We start from the raw sequence: 12,218 nt of genomic DNA on the forward strand, positions 1-12,218 counted from the left end.
GCGCGCCGAGGCCAGAGCGGGAAGCTGCGCCCCGTCCGAGTCAGACTCGGTCGTTGCGGCCCGCCGGTCTCGCGCTACGGCCAGGATGCGGAGTTTGATCGACACTGGTGGGAGCCGGGGGGTCGAAGGGGTTCCGGCCGCCCCGCCGTTCTCAGCGCCGCTGTCACCCAGACGGGAAGCTGCGCCCCGTCCGAGTCAGACTCGGTCGGTGCGGCCCGCTGTGGCCAGCTGGCAACTAGCTACGGAAGGGTACCGGCGCTCCCGACGAACCCGCCGGGGTGGCTGGTGACCAACGCTGCGTTCGGCGCTTATTGCTGCGACCGGGAGGGAAGCTGCGCCCCGTCCGAGTCAGACTCGGTCGTTGCGGCCCCCCCGAGCCCGCACGCCTCTCGCGGAAGGTCATACGCCACCGGCGGCACGAAAGACGCCTCCCGCAACGCGGTAGTCGGGAAAGGCTATTCGGATAGTCGAGCAGAGTTGCGACAACACATCCCGCGGTGCCGTCTGGTTAGGCAAGGGTTTGAGAAACAGCATTCGCGGTAGACCGGCGCGGCCGGCGGACGCCCACGCGGCGTGCCGCAATCGGATCGCGCGCTCGGCCTCCGTTGATTTCCTCTAGGTGGGTGATTCGGGGCGTCTCGGTCTCGCTGCCGTACGGTCGCGCCAAGGCCTGCGGGGGCGGCGCGTAGCGCACGCTCTCGCGGCGGCCGAGGCGCTAGAGTGCGACCCGCAAGTGGGGAGGAACCGTCCACCCAACGCCGGCGCGAGCCGGGGCCGGTGGGGGCCCTACCAAGGCGGGTCATGAGTGCCAGTCGGTCAGTTCGGGAGAAGGGGAGGGTACTCGGAGGCCCGCCGGGAGCAGACGGGGGTCCGGAAGCTGAGGGGGGTGAAGGACGGCGGCCGGGAGCAGACGGCCGTCCCCGGGAGGGGGTGTTCGTTCACGTGCGGACGCCGGGAGCAGGCGGCCGTCACGCAATTCTGCCAACCGTTCCTGTTAGGGTGGTGTTCACTCTAACTTATTTTGCAAGGACCACACTGGAGACAAGTTAGTCGTTTTAGACACCTGCAGGCGGAGAGTTCACTCGTCGCTGTGCTCTCAGCGATAGTCGAATGAAAACTCTCTCAGGCCTCGTCAGGCACTTATTTATTGGGAGAACCAAAGTGGGGTTTCAAGTGGGGGTTTGGGAATACACAGGTTGGGCTGGAGACGCCCCCCTGCTGATCAAGGCATAGCAGGGGGCCTTTTACGACTTTCTGTAAACAAAGCACCTTTGATTGCTTCCTCTGAGTTTAGTCAATCAGTGGTAAACTAATTTGTCTAGACAGGACAAACTAATTAACTTATTACAGGTTACATTCCAACATAATCATACGATGAAGATATTCTGCAAACCCTAACATATCCCTCCTGTTTTATCATATGATTATGTCAAACCTGAACAATCAACCATAAGTAAGAAAATGAAATCAATGAAATGAAAACAATAACTTCCAGTGAGGTTTTTCCCTCAATACTCCAGTCCAAAGTATGTGCAACTCAAAAAACCTGCGGCCAGATTAAGTGCAGGAAAAGAGTTACACGGTCCCTCTGCCTTAGGTGACCAGACTGTTATCAATAAAAAAGGAAAAAGAAAAACACAGAAACGGTACATCATTGAATCCATCACTTGCAAGGCATTTTCGATGGTCAAATCATCAAGTTTCCGTAAAGCAATGCCGAGTCAAACAGCATCTACGCAATCCACGTTTTGAATTAGGGGTCCAGCACTCCTTGTAGCTTGCAGTGGCTGAGGTGAATCCAGCTGGGCCGTTCAGCGATCTTTACTGCAGTGGGGGTAGTCAGCAAGGCTTGAAATGGTCCCTCCCACCGTGGGCTGGCCCAGTTCTTTCTTTTGATGACTTTGATGTAGACCCAGTCTCCTGGCTTGATGGTGTTGTCGACCTGTGAGGATGACAGAGCAGGCGGCAGTAAATTTGCATTTGACACCTCTGTCAGTCTGAGCGTTCTGACCATGAAATCTGCCAAAGACTGTTCTTCATCTGCCTTTTGTAAATCTGCATCATTCACTGCTCGTATATCTTGTATCATTCGCCAATCAATTTTATTGGCCTTTCGAACTGGAAAAATAGGGGTGTTGCAAGGAGAATCCGAGCACTTCCTAATGATTCCTCCTGACAAAAGATCATTTATAACAGGGGCAATCCCGTTTATTGCCTCCTGTTTTAACGGATATTGCTTAACTCTTGGACGCCACTCTGATCTCGGTTTGATCTGCACTGGCGGAATGGATGTTAACTGTCCTACATCAGATGGCCCCTTTGTCCACAACTCGTCAGGAAGCCCAGCCAATTCCCCCTCCTCCTTTTCATTCAAACAAATGTTAACTAGTCAGGGACGCGCACACGCGCCTGCCCTACCAACACCTACTTCACACACAGTTCGCTTCCACATGTCACAACTGGTACTGTAGCTCCACCCATCACCTTTATCCTCATAATCAGTGACAGAATCAACAAGTTTAATCCGGCAACCCACATCTGCCCATGTTATACTGTGAGGTTTAAACAATGGAATGTGGGGTACAGCCGTCAACTTGTATTTGTCATCCTGAGGAGCGGGCAGAAGCACAGCAGCAGCTGCAAATGACCTGCGATCAGTGTACAGAGCAGTGATAGTTAAAGTTACTTCTGTGTCACTGAGAAAACTTTCAATATAGTCATCATGTGGGTCAGTGAGGATGTTCATGGTGACATGTAAGTCATCACAAGTCATTTCCGATTCAGGTCGTGTCAATTGCTTTCAGGCTTCACTCAGCAAATCGCCTGGTAGCTTGGGATTCTGTTCAGCGGAGACGTCATAGGAACAGAAAATCCGCTCACCTGCTTGTGCAGCATATGAGTCCACATCTCTCACTCTACATGCTCTCATGCCATCCTTTACTGGAATTATTGCAATTCCCAATCTAGTCATCAGATCCCGTCCCAGAAGGTTTATGGGACATTTTGGGGATAGCACAATGGAGACTGAAGCTATGACTCCCGTTTCATCATCTCTCACTACGACTGGATTGGAGATACTCTCCTTGTGTACCTGCCCATCAGCTGATTTTACCCAAATAGTATTTTGGGAGGCCTTTAGATTTGGGACTTTAGTTTTTATTACGGTCTTACACGCTCCGGTATCACACAAAAACTCTACTTCACTTCCTCCAATGTTTAAGGTGACATATGGTTTTTCTTTCAATGCATTCAAAATGTCCCATGCTGCATGGACATCTACTATCTCTTCCTCTGTAGGAGGACAAGAGATCACAGGGGGGCAATCTAGTCATGCTGAGAATCTGGCTTTTCCTCTGCCATTTCCTCTGCCATGTCCTCCACCCTTTGATTGTTTTGCAAAACGACACGATCTTGCCAAATGTCCTCGTCTACCACAGTTCCAACAGGTCTCTGAATCTGGTGGGGGTTTTGAATTATATGGAGGCCTGCGACCTTGTTGGCCTCTACCTCTTCCTCTTGCCTGCTGGGACCCATGAAAGAAGACTGTTGTATCTTCATCTAGGTCAACATCATCATCATCGCCTAGATGAAATACATCAGAACTTTTGCCTCTTTTGATCACTTTTTCAGCATGTCTGGCCCATTGCATAGTTGTTGTCACACTTGCAACATCTACTTCCACCAAATGTTTCCTCACCCAGTTGCCGATTTCAGGGCGGAAATTAGTAAGGAGCGCATTTTTAAGCTGTTGCTGATAAGCACTCTCAGCTGCATCATTGAATGGGATGCCACTATGCACCCTGAACTCTTTTTCAAATCTTAAGCGAAAATCATCAGTATCTTCCCCAGGCTTCTGTTTAATTCCTGCCAAATGACCATAATTCGCTCGTCTTCGAAATATAGTTCTCACTCTTTGCACAAGATCATTCCATTGTGCTGCATACTCCCCTACCAACCACATTCTAGCACAAATCAATTCCTTCTCTTTACTACTCTTTTTCAGTCCCTTTGACTTCCTTTTCACGCTCTCCTCCAATACATCCACCACTACCTTCCAGACTTCCACTTTCAACTTTGCTTCTACTCCAAACTTTTTCTTCCACTTTGGCATGTATTGCATACAATTAAGAAATCTACTCGCCATGTACTTCTCATCTCCTTCAAGAGCTAGGGATCTACCGTTCTTATTTCCCATCGTACTTCGGTTTTCTAGGTTTATACAATGTTTTATTTCTTTTTCTTCTTTTCTTTACTTTGAGGATCCTCAATGCAGGTTTAAATTGACCTCTGACCAAATTCTCTCTGCAGTCAATTTATCCTACCAGTCGCACACTCAACCACACAACTTTCATGCAAACAGCTTGGAAAGACAGACAAAAAAAAATGAGAATCTACGTCCTTCTTCAATTAAGAAAAAGAAACTCCTTTTTCTTAGCCCGTTCCTTCCACTGGGACTAGAATCCCAGCTGTTTCATAGCTTGGAAACACCAAAGCCGTATCTCATAACTCGGACAACCCGAAGATGTATCTCATAGCTCGGACAAACCAGAGCCGTATATCATAACTCGGACAAACCAAAGATGTATCTCATAGCTCGGACAATCCAAAGCCGTATCTCATAGCTCGGACAAACCAAAGCTGTATCTCATAGCTCGGACAAACCAAAGCCGTATCTCATAGCTCGGACAAACCAAAGCTGTATCTGCGCTTTTGTCTATGACTTACTTGTCTCCCTTGGTCCGCTGCGCTGCCGGGTTCCCGTCAATCCACTTCTGACAGACGAAGGCAGACCTAAGATGCTGGCCCAGCGAAGAACTTCCTTCCCAGGTCTTTCGTTACCAGGTCCTCCAATGGACGCTGGCTTGTCGACAATGCAGCACGTCCTCCTCCGTCAGCCAGATGGCGGGTATGAGGGTCCCGGGTTTCGGCACCAAAAATGTTAGGGTGGTGTTCACTCTAACTTATTTTGCAAGGACCACACTGGAGACAAGTTAGTCGTTTTAGACACCTGCAGGCGGAGAGTTCACTCGTCGCTGTGCTCTCAGCGATAGTCGAATGAAAACTCTCTCAGGCCTCGTCAGGCACTTATTTATTGGGAGAACCAAAGTGGGGTTTCAAGTGGGGGTTTGGGAATACACAGGTTGGGCTGGAGACGCCCCCCTGCTGATCAAGGCATAGCAGGGGGCCTTTTACGACTTTCTGTAAACAAAGCACCTTTGATTGCTTCCTCTGAGTTTAGTCAATCAGTGGTAAACTAATTTGTCTAGACAGGACAAACTAATTAACTTATTACAGGTTACATTCCAACATAATCATACGATGAAGATATTCTGCAAACCCTAACAGTTCCCACCGGCCTGTGTTTAAGGAGGCGGCCGGTCCTCCGTCCTTGGATGGATAAGATTCGCAGATTTTCGCCCGGCCTGTGTTTAAGGAGGCGGCCGGTTCCCTCCTTCCTTCCTTTCTTGGATGTATAACATTCGCAGATTTTCGCCCGGCCTATGTTTAGTGAGGCGGCCGGTCCTCCCCCTCCTTGGATGGATAACATTCGCAGATTTTCGCCCGGCCTATGTTTAGTGAGGCGACCGGTCCTCCCTCCTTGGATGTATAACATTCGCAGATTTTCGCCCGGCCGGGGGTTTAAGGAGGCGGCCGGTCCTCCCTCCTTGGATGTATAACATTCGCAGATTCTCGCCCGGCCTATGTTTAGTGAGGCGACCGGTCCTCCGCGGAGAGCGACCCGCAAGTGGGGAGGAACCGTCCACCCAACGCCGGCGCGAGCCGGGGCCGGTGGGGGCCCTACCAAGGCGGGTCTCATTGCCTGTCGGTCAGTTCGGGAGAAGGTGGGGGTACTCGGAGGCCCGCCGGGAGCAGACGGGGGTCCGGAAGGTGAGGGGGTGAAGGACGGCGGTCGGGAGCAGACGGCCGTCCCCGGGAGGGGGTGTTCGTTCACGTGCGGACGCCGGGAGCAGGCGGCCGTCACGCAATTCTGCCAACCGTTCCCACCGGCCTGTGTTTAAGGAGGCGGCCGGTCCTCCACGAGAAGAATTCTGCCAAACGTTCCACCGACCTGTGTTTAAGGAGGCGGCCGGTCCTCCCCGTCGTTCCGCCGGCTTGTGTTTAAGGAGGCGGCCGGTCCTCCACTATTCCTTCCTTGGATGGAAGGCATGTAGCACTTTGAAATTTTTCGAGCACTGTGACACTTTGAAAATTTTCGAGAGTTTTTGTACTTAGAAAATTTTTCGCTCTTGCACTTCCAGAGTGCTTTGCGGTAGCTCCTAGGTTCGCTGTCCGAGCATGTGAACACTTTTTGGGGGGGAACACATCGCTAGAGACACCAGCCGCCTGGTTCTCGGGGCCAAAACTTGTGTTCCCCACACTCGTTCTGACTATATTTTGCGATTTGGGGGTAAAGGTAATGAGTACAGTGACTAGGGGGACCAACTCATCGTACTCTGGCGCACCAACAGACCAAAGCTGGTACTGCACTTACCCCTGGTACCCCAACGCCTGGTACCTGAAGGGCGAGAGGCTGATTTTTCGCTATTTGCGGCCGACCGAGGGAACCAGACAAAGCGGACACTTTACGGCGCAAGAGCCGTTGGCACTTAGAAATTTTTTCGACAAAGTTGGCGCGAGCTCCAGAAGGAGAGGCTGATTTTTCGCTATTTGTGGCCGACCGAGGGAACCAGGCAAAGCGGACACATTACGGCGCAAGAGCCGTTGGCACTTAGAAATTTTTCGACAAAGTTGGCGCGAGCTCCAGAAGGAGAGGCTGATTTTTCGCTATTTGTGGCCGACCGAGGGAACCAGGCAAAGCGGACACATTACGGCGCAAGAGCCGTTGGCACTTAGAAAATATTCGCCAAAGTTGGCGCGAGCTCCAGAAGGAGAGGCTGATTTTTCGCTATTTGTGGCCGACCGAGGGAACCAGACAAAGCGGACACATTACGGCGCAAGAGCCGTTGGCACTTAGGCGAGCTCCAGAAGGAGAGGCTGATTATTCGCTATTTGTGGCCGACCGAGGGAACCAGACAAAGCGGACACATTACGGCGCAAGAGCCGTTGGCACTTAGGCGAGCTCCAGAAGGAGAGGCTGATTTTTCGCCATTTGTGGCCGACCGAGGGAACCAGACAAAGCGGACACATTACGGCGCAAGAGCCGTTGGCACTTAGAAAATATTCGCCAAAGTTGGCACGAGCTCCAGAAGGAGAGACTGATTTTTCGCCGTTCGTGGCCGACCGAGGGAACCAGGCAAAGCGGACACATTACGGCGCAAGAGCCGTTGGCACTTAGAAATTTTTCGACAAAGTTGGCGCGAGCTCCAGAAGGAGAGGCTGATTTTTCGCTATTTGTGGCCGACCGAGGGAACCAGGCAAAGCGGACACATTACGGCGCAAGAGCCGTTGGCACTTAGAAATTTTTCGACAAAGTTGGCGCGAGCTCCAGAAGGAGAGGCTGATTTTTCGCTATTTGTGGCCGACCGAGGGAACCAGGCAAAGCGGACACATTACGGCGCAAGAGCCGTTGGCACTTAGGCGAGCTCCAGAAGGAGAGGCTGATTATTCGCTATTTGTGGCCGACCGAGGGAACCAGACAAAGCGGACACTTTACGGCGCAAGAGCCGTTGGCACTTAGGCGAGCTCCAGAAGGAGAGGCTGATTATTCGCTATTTGTGGCCGACCGAGGGAACCAGACAAAGCGGACACTTTACGGCGCAAGAGCCGTTGGCACTTGCGCGAGCTCCAGAAGGAGAGGCTGATTTTTCGCCATTTGTGGCCGACCGAGGGAACCAGACAAAGCGGACACATTACGGCGAAAGAGCCGTTGGCACTTAGAAAATATTCGCCAAAGTTGGCACGAGCTCCAGAAGGAGAGGCTGATTTTTCCGCTATTCGCGGCCGACCGAGGGAACCAGACAAAGCGGACACATTACGGCGCAAGAGCCGTTGGCACTTAGAAAATATTCGCCAAAGTTGGCGCGAGCTCCAGAAGGAGAGGCTGATTTTTCGCTATTTGTGGCCGACCGAGGGAACCAGACAAAGCGGACACATTACGGCGCAAGAGCCGTTGGCACTTAGGCGAGCTCCAGAAGGAGAGGCTGATTATTCGCTATTTGTGGCCGACCGAGGGAACCAGACAAAGCGGACACTTTACGGCGCAAGAGCCGTTGGCACTTGCGCGAGCTCCAGAAGGAGAGGCTGATTTTTCGCCATTCGTGGCCGACCGAGGGAACCAGACAAAGCGGACACATTACGGCGAAAGAGCCGTTGGCACTTAGAAAATATTCGCCAAAGTTGGCACGAGCTCCAGAAGGAGAGGCTGATTTTTCGCTATTCGCGGCCGACCGAGGGAACCAGACAAAGCGGACACATTACGGCGCAAGAGCCGTTGGCACTTAGGCGAGCTCCAGAAGGAGAGGCTGATTTTTCGCTATTTGTGGCCGACCGAGGGAACCAGACAAAGCGGACACATTACGGCGCAAGAGCCGTTGGCACTTAGGCGAGCTCCAGAAGGAGAGGCTGATTATTCGCTATTTGTGGCCGACCGAGGGAACCAGACAAAGCGGACACATTACGGCGCAAGAGCCGTTGGCACTTAGGCGAGCTCCAGAAGGAGAGGCTGATTTTTCGCCATTTGTGGCCGACCGAGGGAACCAGACAAAGCGGACACATTACGGCGCAAGAGCCGTTGGCACTTAGAAAATATTCGCCAAAGTTGGCACGAGCTCCAGAAGGAGAGGCTGATTTTTCGCTATTCGCGGCCGACCGAGGGAACCAGACAAAGCGGACACATTACGGCGCAAGAGCCGTTGGCACTTAGAAAATATTCGCCAAAGTTGGCACGAGCTCCAGAAGGAGAGGCTGATTTTTCGCTATTTGTGGCCGACCGAGGGAACCAGACAAAGCGGACACATGACGGCGCAAGAGCCGTTGGCACTTAGGCGAGCTCCAGAAGGAGAGGCTGATTATTCGCTATTTGTGGCCGACCGAGGGAACCAGACAAAGCGGACACTTTACGGCGCAAGAGCCGTTGGCACTTGCGCGAGCTCCAGAAGGAGAGGCTGATTTTTCGCCATTTGTGGCCGACCGAGGGAACCAGACAAAGCGGACACTTTACGGCGCAAGAGCCGTTGGCACTTGCGCGAGCTCCAGAAGGAGAGGCTGATTTTTCGCCATTCGTGGCCGACCGAGGGAACCAGACAAAGCGGACACATTACGGCGCAAGAGCCGTTGGCACTTAGAAAATATTCGCCAAAGTTGGCACGAGCTCCAGAAGGAGAGGCTGATTTTTCGCCGTTCGTGGCCGACCGAGGGAACCAGACAAAGCGGACACATTACGGCGCAAGAGCCGTTGGCACTTAGAAAATATTGGCCAAAGTTGGCGCGAGCTCCAGAAGGAGAGGCTGATTTTTCGCCGTTCGTGGCCGACCGAGGGAACCAGGCAAAGCGGACACATTACGGCGCAAGAGCCGTTGGCACTTAATCGAGCTCCAGAAGGAGAGGCTGATTTTTCGCTATTCGTGGCCGACCGAGGGAACCAGACAAAGCGGACACATTACGGCGCAAGAGCCGTTGGCACTTGCGCGAGCTGCAGAAGGAGAGGCTGATTTTTCGCCGTTCGTGGCCGACCGAGGGAACCAGGCAAAGCGGACACATTACGGCGCAAGAGCCGTTGGCACTTAATCGAGCTCCAGAAGGAGAGGCTGATTTTTCGCTATTCGTGGCCGACCGAGGGAACCAGACAAAGCGGACACATTACGGCGCAAGAGCCGTTGGCACTTGCGCGAGCTCCAGAAGGAGAGGCTGATTTTTCGCTATTCGTGGCCGACCGAGGGAACCAGACAAAGCGGACACATTACGGCGCAAGAGCCGTTGGCACTTAGGCGAGCTCCAGAAGGAGAGGCTGATTTTTCGCCATTCGTGGCCGACCGAGGGAACCAGACAAAGCGGACACATTACGGCGCAAGAGCCGTTGGCACTTAGAAAATATTCGCCAAAGTTGGCACGAGCTCCAGAAGGAGAGGCTGATTTTTCGCCATTCGTGGCCGACCGAGGGAACCAGGCAAAGCGGACACATTACGGCGCAAGAGCCGTTGGCACTTAGAAAATATTCGCCAAAGTTGGCGCGAGCTCCAGAAGGAGAGGCTGATTTTTCGCCGTTCGTGGCCGACCGAGGGAACCAGACAAAGCGGACACATTACGGCGCAAGAGCCGTTGGCACTTAGAAAATATTCGCCAAAGTTGGCGCGAGCTCCAGAAGGAGAGGCTGATTTTTCGCCGTTCGTGGCCGACCGAGGGAACCAGGCAAAGCGGACACATTACGGCGCAAGAGCCGTTGGCACTTAGGCGAGCTCCAGAAGGAGAGGCTGATTTTTCGCCGTTCGTGGCCGACCGAGGGAACCAGGCAAAGCGGACACATTACGGCGCAAGAGCCGTTGGCACTTAGAAAATATTCGCCAAAGTTGGCACGAGCTCCAGAAGGAGAGGCTGATTTTTCGCTATTTGTGGCCGACCGAGGGAACCAGACAAAGCGGACACATTACGGCGCAAGAGCCGTTGGCACTTAGAAAATATTCGCCAAAGTTGGCGCGAGCTCCAGAAGGAGAGGCTGATTTTTCGCCGTTCGTGGCCGACCGAGGGAACCAGGCAAAGCGGACACATTACGGCGCAAGAGCCGTTGGCACTTAATCGAGCTCCAGAAGGAGAGGCTGATTTTTCGCTATTCGTGGCCGACCGAGGGAACCAGACAAAGCGGACACATTACGGCGCAAGAGCCGTTGGCACTTGCGCGAGCTCCAGAAGGAGAGGCTGATTTTTCGCTATTCGTGGCCGACCGAGGGAACCAGACAAAGCGGACACATTACGGCGCAAGAGCCGTTGGCACTTAGGCGAGCTCCAGAAGGAGAGGCTGATTTTTCGCCATTTGTGGCCGACCGAGGGAACCAGACAAAGCGGACACATTACGGCGCAAGAGCCGTTGGCACTTAGAAAATATTCGCCAAAGTTGGCGCGAGCTCCAGAAGGAGAGGCTGATTTTTCGCCGTTCGTGGCCGACCGAGGGAACCAGGCAAAGCGGACACATTACGGCGCAAGAGCCGTTGGCACTTAGAAAATATTCGCCAAAGTTGGCGCGAGCTCCAGAAGGAGAGGCTGATTTTTCGCCGTTCGTGGCCGACCGAGGGAACCAGGCAAAGCGGACACATTACGGCGCAAGAGCCGTGAGCGGGGAGTTGCCTCCCTCGTGCGGACACGACGAGTAAATACACCCGCATTCCAACTTAGAGCATATTGGCCTACTCTCCGCTCCGGCGACACTTTGTGACTTCCCCACGCGCTCCCGGGGCCACCGGCAGGCCGCGCACACGGGCGAGGTGGCCGGAAAAAAGCTCCAGGAGAGGGGATGGACGCTTTTTAAGCACCGCGGCGGTGATCGCGGAGCATGAATGACTTCCAGCGGGCCGCGAACGCACCCGAAGCGGCCGGACGGAACTTTGTGACTTCCCCACGCGCTCCCGGGTTCACCGGGAGGCCGCGCACACGGGCGAGGTGGCCGGTAAAAAAACCAGCAGAGCGGGTGGACGCTTTTTACGCACCGCGGCGGTGATCGCGGAGCATTATTAGGCTTCCAGCGGGCCCGATTCGGCTCGGCTGACCGCGCAGCGCGACCCGGTACCAAGCACGGGACGCAGCACGCCCCCCGCGCGGAGCTCCAGGCGGCCGGGATGACTTTTCAAAGCTGCCGCTGCAGCTGCGGCGGGGAGTTGCCTCCCTCCGGTGGACACGACGAGTAAATACACCAGCACTCGCACTTAGAATTTTTTTATTTTATTTTATTTTTCTGCTTCCATAATGTAGCGCGGACACTTACCCACGCCCGGCAGGGCAGCTCGGAAGGCGGACTGGCTTTCAAGGAAGCCCCGCCGGCCGGTCCGCCTAACTTTTTACGCCCGAGGAGGCTTCCAGGCACCCGGCTAAGCATTTTTAACACGTTATGGAGCTTTTTGAGGACTTCCGCATGGAGCTTAAGGGCCGTTCCGCCTTACTTTTTACGCCCGATTGGGCTTTCAGGGACGCGGATAAGCATTTTTAACACGTTATGGAGCTTTTTGAGGACTTCCAGCCGGTGCTATGGGGGCCTTCCCCCTCACTTTTTACGCCCGAGGAGGCTTCCAGGCACCCGGCTAAGCATTTTTAACACGTTATGGAGCTTTTTG

The sequence above is a fragment of the Syngnathus typhle genome, unplaced genomic scaffold (genome assembly GCF_033458585.1).
Source record: "Syngnathus typhle isolate RoL2023-S1 ecotype Sweden unplaced genomic scaffold, RoL_Styp_1.0 HiC_scaffold_180, whole genome shotgun sequence".
Lineage (NCBI taxonomy): Eukaryota > Metazoa > Chordata > Actinopteri > Syngnathiformes > Syngnathidae > Syngnathus > Syngnathus typhle.